The sequence below is a fragment of the Strix aluco genome, chromosome 7 (assembly GCF_031877795.1).
Source record: "Strix aluco isolate bStrAlu1 chromosome 7, bStrAlu1.hap1, whole genome shotgun sequence".
Taxonomy (NCBI): Eukaryota; Metazoa; Chordata; class Aves; order Strigiformes; family Strigidae; genus Strix; species Strix aluco.
Genome location: NC_133937.1, coordinates 15,762,606 through 15,775,577, shown reverse-complemented (window position 1 = coordinate 15,775,577; position 12,972 = coordinate 15,762,606). Strand labels below are relative to the sequence as shown.

At 35.7% G+C, this 12,972-nt stretch overlaps 1 protein-coding gene across 19 annotated transcripts in view; it reads right to left on the bottom strand.

Moving 5' to 3' along the window:
• The window catches only part of KCNMA1 (potassium calcium-activated channel subfamily M alpha 1), a 514,442-nt gene that overhangs the window by 190,345 nt on the left and 311,125 nt on the right, over nucleotides 1-12,972 (bottom strand). The window lies entirely within an intron of this gene.

The window sequence follows — 12,972 nt, the reverse complement described above, 5'->3', positions numbered from 1 at the left end:
TATAAGCATCATATTTTATAAAGGAAGTATTATCCCACCAAACTGATGGTGGTGCCATTTTTAATGAAAGGTTGAAAGCATGAAGGGAAGGATAAACATTATTCATACATACCTCATGGAAGAAAAGAGCTAGGGAGAAAAGGAATTTATTAATCTTTCATTTTTCTGTTTTTTTTACCTTATAGTTGTGTAATTCTTTCTAGATACTGAAGTCCATATTCAGAAGGATGCAAAATATGCCTTAATCCTTTGATTTTTGGAGAATAAAATAATTGGACACTTTATTGATGATGCTACTAAAATCAAGATGACCCTTGAAATAAAAGGTTACACCTCAGCAATCTAACCTTGCAGAGAGGTGGCACTGAAGGTTGGAAACTTGGAATTTGCTTTTTAAAGTGCCTGTTACAACTCAATATACTTTCTGAAGAATGACAAGTTAGCATCTCGTATAATATTCCCTGGCATTCATCAGGAACAAATTGCACTAAAATCAGGAATATGCTATTCTGAGAGGCTGTAACCATGGGGCAGGACAAATGATAAGAGCAAAGCCAAAGGAAGGACAAAGGCCAGATCTAAAGCCTGACTCATGCTGCAAGACATTGGTTTAAAAAAAGACTTTCAATTCTGCCTGTCTTTGCTCCTGTGAGTCACAAGGCACAGGCCACAACTGCCAAAGAAACAATGAGCATACTATGAAATTAAGACTTGAAAAGGAGTCAAATATTTCAGTTCTAATCAAATGGTATGATACAATGCATCCTAGCCATTGAACCTTCTTTAGCCTTTGAATTGCACAAAGAAAATATTTAAATAGATATGAGCAGATACATACAGATATATTAATTATGAAAAAACGGTTATGAAAATGATACACCACAAAATTCTATATGTGATTACGATTCAAGTGCAAAAAAAACATATTCCATTTTCTGATCAGATGGATACCAAACTTCATAAAATATTTACGCCTTTCGAAGAGAAGTGATGCCCGTTTACTCTGCATAGGGAATGACTCCTGGCACCTGGTGTAAATTTATATTGTAATAACAACAAACAATATTTCATACCAGCAGTCGAATTAAGAATTTAGGGATAAAATTTCACAGAAATCTATGATTATGGTGTTTTAACTCCTTTTTGGAAATATAGCTGTCATGTAACCGAAGGGTTGTGGTTAATGGAGTTAAATCCAGTTGGCAGCCAGTCACAAGTGGTGTCCCCCAGGGCTCAGTTTTGGGGCCACTCCTGTTTAACATCTTTATTGATGACCTAGATGAGGGGATAGAGTGCACCCTCAGTAAATTTAAAGACGACATCGAGTTGGGTGGGAGTGTTGATCTGCTCGAGGGTAGGGAGGCTCTGCAGAGAGATCTGGACAGGCTGGAGCGATGGGCTAAGGCCAGCTGTAGGAGCTTCAATAAGGCCAAATGCCAGGTGCTGCACTTGGGCCACAACAACCCCCAGCAGCGCTACAGGCTTGGGGAGGAGTGGCTGGAGAGCTGCCAGTCAGAGAGGGACCTGGGGATGTTGATTGACAGCCGGCTGAGCATGAGCCAGCAGCGTGCCCCGGTGGCCAAGAAGGCCAATGGTATCCTGGCTTGTATCAGAAATAGCGTGGCCAGCAGGGACAGGGAAGGGATCTTATTCCTGTACTCGGCACTGGTGAGGCCGCACCTCGATGACTGTGTTCAGTTTTGGGCCCCTCACTACAAAAAGGACATTGAATTACTCGAGCGTGTTCAGAGAAGGGCAACGAAGCTGGTGAAGGGTCTGGAGCACATGTCGTACAAGGAGCAGCTGAGGGAACTGGGGTTGTTAAGTCTGGAGAAGAGGAGGCTGAGGGGAGACCTCATCGCCCTCTACAACTACCTGAAAGGAGGTTGCAGAGAGCTGGGGATGAGTCTCTTTAACAAAGTAATAAGCGATAGGACAAGAGGGAATGGCCTCAAGTTGTGCCAGGGAAGGTTTAGACTGGGTATTAGGAAGTATTTCTTTACAGAACGGGTTGTTAGGTGTTGGAATGAGCTGCCCAGGGCAGTGGTGGAGTCCCCATCCCTGGAGGTGTTTAAGAGTCGGGTTGACATAGCGCTGAGGGATCTGGTGTAGTTGGGAACCGTCAGTGTTAGGTTAATGGTTGGACTAGATGATCTTCAAGGTCTTTTCCAACCTAGATGATTCTGTGATGTAGGCTCATACACCACTTATCAGTATCCCTTATTTCACCCCATGCCAGTACTAAAACATAGTCTTCACCTATTCAGTATTGTATCATGTTTAAACACAAAGTCTGAGAACTGCAAGTGTCAATTCATCACTGATGTGACTGAATCAAGAATAAATCCAGTAAAGGGAATATCATTTAAAACTCCTCTCTTCAAATTCATGTCAGACAGAAAATCTGTCTGTGATCTCCTTACTGAGAAGCAAATTCTCAGGGAGTTTCAAGTGCACACATATCCTTGCGCTAATAGGCCAATGTTACCAAATCACTAAGAACAGACAGGGAAAATTCCTATGGACTATCAAAGTAGATTAGAACCAGCGCCTGGAAAAGTGGGTGCCTACTTTTCCTAGAAGATGCCGTTCCTCCAAATCTATGAATCATGTGCTATTTTCCACTGAATGCAACATATTTCTTATACAATCCACCCTGAATGCAATTGTATATCATTTTCTTTAGATGAATTTCCAAGGTAAGAGTGAGCATCAGGGAACCCAGATGAACCTATCCTGATTTGTTCTTATTTTCTAGATGTCTTTGATTTTACAGTGCTGATATCTACACTTTGCCCACAATAGCAAGGAAAGTGAAACGATGAAGAATCCAAACCGAGTGTTAATATGGAATTTAACAGAAAATAAAACCTGCGATGACACTATTTTCTTTATAAATTATCCAATCTCATTTGAATTTATACCTGCAATATTTTGCATGTAGAGACTCAGATGTCCATTGACTGCCACACCATCATGATATATACTGCCTGCAAACCAACCACTATAAAAATAACTTTTTCTTGAGTTAGCATTGTCTTAACCACATATCTAGCCATTATTAAACACTTAATTAACTTTAATATCTAAATTTTAGATTAAATTATATAAAAATTATATATACATTGTATATATACAATACAAATTTCAATAACAGTTATGTTAATTTATTACATAATTAATTGCTTAAATACATAATTTAAAAAGTGAACTTCTAAATAATATTCTATCTATTACTTACAGCAGCCTGTACGTGACAGAACATTGGTAAGAACCCTACAGGATTTAGAATTTCAATAATAGCCACAGAAGTTGGATGTTGAATAGGAAAGGGTCGCAAAGGTTGAATTTTGAAAAAGGAATAAATAGGAAGGTTGCAAAAGGCATTCTAATCATATTAGGATTTTATATTTATCTGACTGTGATTATTTCTTCTTCTGTCACAAGGCTGAAGAGTCATTACATCCTTGAACTTCACTGACTCACTTGACTTACCTCAGACAAAAGCATCCCAGATCAGAATTAAGCAGAAGTGAGCAAACCGACATAATGTGAAAATAATATTCACTCCGACATCACCACACAGTGTCAGTGCCATACGTGGCCACTAATTACAGTTAGCTCATAGCAATAAGAGACCTTTCTGCTAGGCTATAGAGGTATGCACCCACATTCCTTAAGTCTAGCATCAACTGAAAGTATTCTACATCTCCAAGCACATGACACTTTGAACAACCACAGGGCTGCAGTGTGGATGAATGAGATTGGCATTAACTGCTGCATGCACAGTGGTTGAAAAGGAACCAGTGTATCTCTGTAGTGCAGCACGAACACACCCGTACACAAAAACTCCTACAGTTCTGAAGGAAAATGTTCCATACAGTAAGGATTGGTCAAAGAAAAACATAACCAGCAATTAGGAAGACAATAAAGCTGATAGCTAATTTATACCGAGCAGCAGAGTAACTCGGTGATAATCGAGAAATAACTGCTGGAGAGTTTGGAGTACCTCAGCAATACCATAACGTAGTAGACTATACCATTTTGCTCTCAAGTCATCTTTGCTTATGAGGGACTACAACACTTTCCTTTTTATTATCCAGAGATATCCTGACTTGAATGCAAAACCTCTTGAAATTGAACTTGACATTTAAGATACTACGTGGCTGATTCTTTTCTGTTAAACATCCACAGTGATGCTACAGTATTATTATTTTTAATAAAAACAGCGCTCTGCAGGGTAATGCTGAACAAAATGCTGTGTACTACACCTGCCCCTGTACAGCACACCATCTGCCTTACTTTACAGATGCTGATTTAAAAAGAAGGAAAAATAAGTCACCTATAACTGAAACAAGAAGATGGCTTTAAACAAAAAAAAAGTTTTGTATACTAGAAGTTTTACTTATGGAGAAAAACACACTTTTCTAAGTTTAGATTCTATTTTTAAATTAAAATATGCATTATCCTGGTTTTGATCTTTATCTGCCATCTGCTATATTTTTACTAGCAACAAACAAAATGGCTGATAAAGTCAAATAGGCTGCTTTTCCAGTATTTCAGCTTTTGACCTGATGTAGCAGCTAGGGAGATTTCATAAGAAAGCCTAGTATTGGCAAATGCCTGTGCAATTTTGAAGACCAGATAAGCTTAGATAGTTGGAACCTAAAAAACACCAAGCAAATTCAGATTCTTTGGCTTCATATCCCTTCATATCAAATCAGAGAAGTAAGATCGGTGGATCGATTTAGAGCAATATGTTTCCTAACTAACATAATCCCATATAAAATTTGCAAACACGATTTTTTCAAGAACAATTAAATGCCTGAATGAAACAAGTGCACGCCAAAGTTTAGTAGCAGCTTATTTAACACTGCTCCATATTAAAAAATACCTTGAACTGAAGAAACTGGGAAAAGCAGCAGAAAGATCCAAAAGCATGCACCTATAAAGAACAAGCAAATACTGCCTTCTGAGCACCATTAGTTTTATTGGCAAAGACTTTCTGGCAATCCATCAGGTATACCACTGCAGTGCAAGTAGTTACGGAAGGTCAATAACTTCAGAGACACTTCTGTGATGCAGAGAAATGTCCTTCCACTTATGGACTGGATTTTCTCTGCTGTGTTTCTATTTTTGTTTTATTATTTAGAATTTCAGATAGTATAATACTTAACACTGCTGAAGGTGGCAACAAGGTTAATGAATGCTAAATGTTTAGGGGTCGGCAGTGAATCAAGAATAACCCCTGCATAATGTAAACATGGATACTATAAATACAGAAGTACTAGAGAAACTTAGGCATTCAAAAAATTGATGTGAAACAAGTGGCAAGAAGTGGCAGACTATGAAAGATACTGTTTTCTTGATTTAAGTCAATATTGTATGAAACTCTGCCAAATGGTATAAATATCCTGCAGTTCAAAACCTCAGAAAAAGCCTTAAATACTTTAGCTGGAAGAACAGATCTCTATATCCCAAATTTTCCTTCTCTACATGGCACCTGACTTTGTATGGCAAATTACTGTAATTGCAAAAATTGAATAGTAGATCAAGGAACAGACTGAGGATAAATGTAGCATTGTTGCAAACTGTTATCCAACCATTACTTGTGAAATGTCACATAAGCAGCAAGGTCAGAGTTTTGCTCATATTGATACCTGAAGCATAGAAGCACAAGAAGTAATCTTACCTAATCGCAACGGGTTTTTGGTCCATTAGGTAATGGTCAAGCATCTAAATAAACGTATTAATTAAGTTTCCCTTTTGAGTTTGGAATTATAATAAGAGAGGAAATCTTAATCAAATGCTCTCTTGACTTTTCTTAGATTCACCTATATAAAGTCAAGCGAAGGAATTGACAAAGATTACTGAAAGGATATGAATGATCTGCTTTATCTAAACCTCCAGTCTCAGTTGAGTACCTAAGTTAATTCAGAGCTCTCTGACATTCAGCAGAATAGCCACTGTATGAACTTCCAAAAGTCTCATATGGAATTCCTAACTTCTTCCTACTGAGATCCTAACTATCTTTGAATCATTTTATATCAATTCCAGTCTCAACAGGATTTGTTTATGATTAATTCAGTCTTGCAAAAAGGTCAAGAGGAACATGGCTAGGTTGGGTTTTTTTTAAATTACTTAAACTGCAAATGTATCTTTTCTTAACTCCACATAAACCAAGCCTCATGCACCACAGAGCACACTAGACAACTGGTGCTGAATTAATGAGAGCTACATGGACATCCCAGAACATTTAGTCCAGGGCTTAGAGTATAAAAAAGATCCTTTAAGCTGTGTTACCGAAGTTAGATGCTTAGAAATATAAAATGACCAAAAACAGTCACCAGAAGTTATAAAACTTATGTTAAAAATACCAGAATATAAACTCTCATGTTCTAGGTATAAGGACTTCTGGTTTGGGGCTTATACAGATATTAATTATATTACTTATAAAGTATAAAATAGTGCAAGCATTGAAAATTCAAAGTCGAGAAGATCACACTCTGCAACATTACTCAGATTCCATGTATTAAAAAAAACAGTTACCAAGAAACCAGTGAAAGAAGGTATCAGGGGAAAAAACTACTGGATAATGTATAATGAATATATCGAATTCCTACAAGGTACTGCACAAGTTAATATACTATTTTGGAGCCAAGACATGAAATTTGATTTTCAACTGGTCTTTCAGCTGACTTTTAAAGATAAGAAACAATTAGTTAAATAAATAATAATAAAAAAAAATTAATCTTTTCTCTCATATTACCGTTCAGGAAACTGTGCAGGTTGGTTACACGCTGTAAGTAGCTCAGGATAATTTGGAAAGCATCTGTCGAATGATAATGCAATGATCTTTTTGGACACTACAAGTAGCATTTTCAAATGCACCTCATGCAAAGGAATACAAATGCCAGCAGACAGCACAAGTGAACTATGGGTTCCCTAAGTAGTTTGAGGGAAAGCATTTTTTTCTTTTAGAACTTTATTCCACATTCTATTAAAGACAAAACTGTACAGCTTGGATAGACTTCATTTTAGCAGAAGGGACTTAATCACAGTGTCTGAGAGACCATGGAAACCATTAGAGAACACAAGAACAGTCATAAAGTAATTAAACCGATAATAAAAAGCAGGATAAAAAGAAAACATTAGAGTATTTTTTGCACATAATATCCAGATGTTGAGAACATATTTTCATTAGACAGGAAGGGATATGGAGAAGAAAATTACATAGTATCTTATAAAAAAATGCAAAATGTTTGGTTACTAAGAGCAATGGCAGTGATTTATTTTTCAGCATAAATCCCATATACTTGATACTACCATCCCAGGGGAGTATGACTGAATGAAATATGAGAGAAAAAGTCAAAAGCAATTATTATAAACTACTTAGAATTTAGCAGTCCATCTATTCCAGAATGACATTCTGTGTTTCTGAATGACTAAATCTGGCAGACTATGATCATGAACGTTTGTGGATGGATGTCCAGAAAAAACATGAAATAGAACATTGATCAATGATGACAATAGACAATTTGGTTTACACCACGGAAATGTCTATCTGAAAAATATATGCTGAAGAATATTAATATACCTTTAGAAGTTCTAGATATTACAACCACAAAAGAATACTAGAAGTGTTTAATGGAAGGGAGGGTCATCTATATGATTTCATCTTGGCAGACAAGGAAAAAGCAATTATGAAATTTAAATTTAGGCTTTTTAAATGAAAATACTGATTACATTTACTGTTCATGGAAAAAAAAAAAAATCCACCACCCAAAACCCAGAAGTCCAAAATAGTAATATATATTTTGTATTTAAAAACATCAAATTCCAAAAAGAAGAAAGTGTTTATGAACTATGTTAATCAACCATGGACTTACTGCATTGCAAATAAAAGACATTTCAATTGTAGCATTCTATCACTAGGAGCATGGTGGACATTTCAATAATAATTGAGAACAGGCCGAAGTGTCCCATATATATTTTATTTTATAACTAAGAAAAAGCCAACCACGTAATGATGGCATACTTGTCTTCCTAATGTGACTAAGGAGAACGCTAATAAACACATCCATTAAGGCAGACATTTTAAGTCCTCATGTCTGGGTAACTCATATCCAATAGTTTTAAAAACTCCCTCTGTGGACTATCTTATGTTGGTTTTCAGTGAGTCTGGCACATGTAGTTTATGGAAGTTCCAGAAATATTTAAGAAAGGTAATGTTATTTCATATGTTTAAAAGAAGTAACCATATGCCTATTAATCAATCTTCGACAAAACAAAGAATTCTACTACAAAGCAAATAAGTGGTCAAGATAGAGAATTGTATTTATGTATACATTTTAAAAAAACATCCTATCCCATTAGCTTTTCCATGAAATAACATGTTTGAGTGATAAAGCTATAAATACTGATGTAATTTACTCAGCATTGCCGTGGTACTCAATAAATTGACCAAGAACCATTAAGTCTTGAAATGAATCTGGCATGTCTTCTCTGGGAGTCTTGTTGGGGATGTGTTCTTGTCCCTAGGTTATTTAATACTTCTATTAATATTCTGGAAGAAAAGTAAAATTCACACTAATAAAATTAACCAATGATACTAGATGATGTAACGCTTGATAATGAAGAGAACAAGCTAGTGACAAGCAGCATTCGGGATCACGCGTAAAGCAGGATAGCAACAAACTATATGCATTTGTTTATAGGTAATTACAAACTCAAGACTGGATTTTTTTTCCGCTAAAGATGCATTCTTGTGCAATCAAGTTTCTCCTCTCAGAAGTAGAAAAGATGCAAGAGGTCAAAGTAGGCCAGATAAACAAAGGAAGCACTTTTATTTAAAGCAATGTAACAGGTATTAGCTATGACAATAACTTGCAATAGCTCCTCAACATTCAGAGAGTATGATTACTCTGGGGCGAAGCCTGCCACTCATTCACACAGGAGAAAATCAAAGTACCCCCCTACCTATGGCCTCTCCCAATCAGAGCAGAATAGAAAATGGAATGAATTTAGGGTCAGTTTTCTATGCAATGTAAAGTACCAGTCACAGACAGTCACAGACTGGAACTAATGACACTTGAGACTAATATGGTCCTTGTGTTTCTCCTCTGCTCCAGCGTCTTTTGGCTATCTTGTTTGACTTCTCATCAGTGGAGGAGAAAGGAGGAGAAACATATTTTCACAACCACATGCAACAATATTCATAAGATTTGTCATGAATGTGATGACACGTGTATTTGTCACAAAGTTACCTTTTGCTATTAATATTGTAACAACTCAAAAGTCTGTTGTGAAGTATCACTTTAACTGGTATCCTCTCAAAACATACATATTCTGTGAAAACTGAACTAAGGTATTTAGAAGAAAGCAAAAAATCATCTTCAATATAATACAAATGTGATACAGTCCATTCAATTACATATTATTGACAAATCACCAAGCAGATTAAGTATCGGAACTATTTTCGTTAAATTTATTTTGGTACCTGTTCAAAAGTATTTGAAGCGTACAAAGAAATGTTACTGCAGAGAAAAGTAGTGCATATGCACACATACATAAAAAACATTTCTTCTAGGAAATTTTACAGAATTTAGCTTCCATCATATATAAAATAAATTATAATGTAAGTAAAATGACATAAAATGCTTTAAAGCTATATGAAATACACTAGCTTTTTAAGAAATATTGTAGAATTGGGATGTGTATTCAAACTTTTCACCAATAGATGGCGAAAATGCACAATACTTAACCAACCAAATCATTGCAAATGATTGCAGATTTAAGGTGTTAAGAAAGGGATAGTTTTGAGACCTGTGAATGCATCAAAAGACAGTAAATTATTATAAAGTTTTGGAGCTCATAATTCCTCTTTCACACTGGTAGCCCTGCAATTTAGTGGTACTGCTCTAAGTTCTACTAAAATATATGTTTTCCAAAAGGAATAACATGTTCTGCAGATTTGAATATGGTTTCAGTTTGAGCTGTTCTGTAGAAGTTATGTCAAAAAAGTCTACAATGTATTGAAGCAAATGTTTTCATGTCACAGATTTTTAAACTAAAGCTTCATCTTGAAGCACACTTGCTGGATGACCAGAAGGCATTCACACCATCAGCTTAACTATCTTAGTAAAACACACTGCTTTTTCTCCAAAGCCATCTATCTCTTGCCACAGAGGGTAACCAATTTCATTCTCTGGCTCACAAAAATAGCTGAATGTCTACCAGAGATGCTGGATACGGTATTCTCAGACCAGGAATTGATACTGAGACCACAAGCCTCATCCAAAATTAATTGAGATGTCTGTAACAGTACCTGGACAGAATTTGAGCAAGGACTGGAAAAAAGGATACCCTCTTTTCTGTAACTGTGTTCATCACCATACAAAGAGATTGTTCTCTATGCTACGCATGTGCCTACATTTACATTTGTTGCCTGCTTTTCCCCACTGTAAATCTTGAATTATTTTCAGAAAAAATAGCATGGCTTCAGCAGCAGTCTAGAAGGGATGTCAGGGAAGAAGGGATGATGAAAAAATATTCCTGATGATAGAATCTATTAGGAATCAAACAGTTTCTATCGCTTGAAATTTTGTATGGTAGAATAGATGAAGCCCATGGTCAGGAAAAGGAAATGGATTGTTTAATAGACCTTTTCTATCTTTAATTTCTGTGATTCAATAAGACACTATCAAATCCATGTATTAGGCTTTATTTAAGTCACTGTAGTTCTAAGGCTGATTGTTCCTCATTCACATGTCCTCATAAATGTGAAACCAAAATCATATTTCACATGCTTAATCTTCCTCTAACAATAGCCTCCTGTCAAGGCAGTTTATTCCAATACAGTCTGCTCATAAAATTAGCAAGTAATATTTCATATTCATGAACTATGAAAATTTCATTCATATACAGCATTTTGAGATACAAAAATACATTTTATGAACAACTGAATGCAGAAGAGTTAGCAGGGGAAGTGGAAGGCTTCACATACTAAGAGTTACATAATAGCTGAATGGTAGCATTTCTGAACTAGCATAAGAAAAGGAGAAAACCCACTGGCTTTCCACTATAGTACATTAAAAGAAGATACTTTCAGACCACAGGTACTCTGCTGTACTTCACATCTTTCTATGAGCATTTAGTGCTCTGAAGGCAAAGCTTATTTTTGATTTAGGATGGTTTAGGTTTTTAAAATACCGTTTAACCTGTGTGTTTGTACTTACTTTATTGTCAGCTAACTAAACTTGATAATAAACAAATTCTTGTGAAATTGGGAATTCAGGGATCCACATTCTGACGACTTGAATTCTGTCTAGTACTTAGATGAACTCATCACAGATGACTGACATGAATCAATAATGAAATAAACTGGAAAGATCCTGATGCACAATACATTCCAGACAAGGTAATGTATTTGGGCTCCTAAATGATCTTGAAATTTAAAGCATATAAAAGAATACTGCTTAATCAGTAACAAATTCTTAAAACATGCAAAGAATTATTGAGATACACTGAAATCTGAACCTGTTAAATGATTTTAACATTGCCTAACAATAAGCAGTCCCTATTTACTTGCCTCACTAAAAGGCTAACCTCCCTGTGTATCCTATTTCCACAGGGACACTTCATGAAGAAACCAGAACTTCCATGTTCTGAATCACCCTCTGCACAAGGATATCTCAATTACAAAAATTATATAAAAGGAGAAGTAGGCATCTAACTTGAAACTGCAAATAATATGGTCCAAACACCCTCCCTTTCCCTCCATTTACAGTCAGTCCTGCCACTGCATTACAAGTATGTCTGAAGTATTTGAGCTCACCAGGCAGAGTAAATTTTGCCATCTCTTTAAAAGGTGTAAAGGAATAGACAATCCTCATTAAAACACTTCAGTGTATTTGCTTAAAAAACTCTTTCATCACAGCATCTCAAATTAATAACTTGCTGATCTAAATCACAGCTATGTCAGGGACCCCAATAATTCACATTTTTGAATTAGTGAATTATTTCACTAAGGATGATTTTCCCTAATATGAAAATCCCTTTGGAATAAATACAGTGGAAGCAGGTGCAAAGCTCAAACTCTGTAAATATGTCACTCCTAAGATGACTACATTTAAAAAAAAAAAAAAAAATCTGTATCTCAGCAGGTCATAAATGTCTCAGGAAGATTCCATGAGAAAATAGGTAAAGTAGGACTATAAACAACAAATCAAGAGAAAGTGACATTGGTGTAATTAAGAGTGATGGAAATCCTTTCAACCCTATCAATAAATATAAGTACAACACTTTGCCTGCAAAACAGCATAAATCTTGTAAAAACTATGCAGCAGAAACTGCTAAATGGGCAAACTCTCTCATTATCCCTGTTGGTACTGCTAGTTAGATTGCTGTGTCACCATGAGTCAGTCAATTCTGCAGTCACTTTCACAAAGGATATAAATCTCAAATAATTATCGCTTTGCCTCATTTCCCATATTTTGTGGTTTTGCTATTTTCTTATTTCATATTACTTTTCTATGGATCCTGTGATTCTAGTTTTTGCTCTTAGACAGGCTTAATCTCCAATGATTTCAATCTCAAAGTTCTGGGGAAACTCTGATATGTCACATTCAGTGTGAAAATACATCCCTTTAATTCACATAATGCAAAGAATCTGGGATTGAGTTATAGCTAGTGAACTCAGCAATTTTCTTTTAAGCATAAGCTTATGTTTTATTTACATATGTTCTTTTTTTATTTTCTTTCTTATCATAATATGGAACTATATGACATTTTCTCCTTCAAAAATCATTACTTAGTTTTACATACATAATAGAAGTATGTGATGAAGACAGTAATCATATGAGTATCTGTAGCGATCTTTTCTGGCTGTTTTACCACTTTCTTCTTTGGCATACTAATAACCACTGACATATATAGTATGAACTCTAACGTGGTTATACGTTTATTAATCTC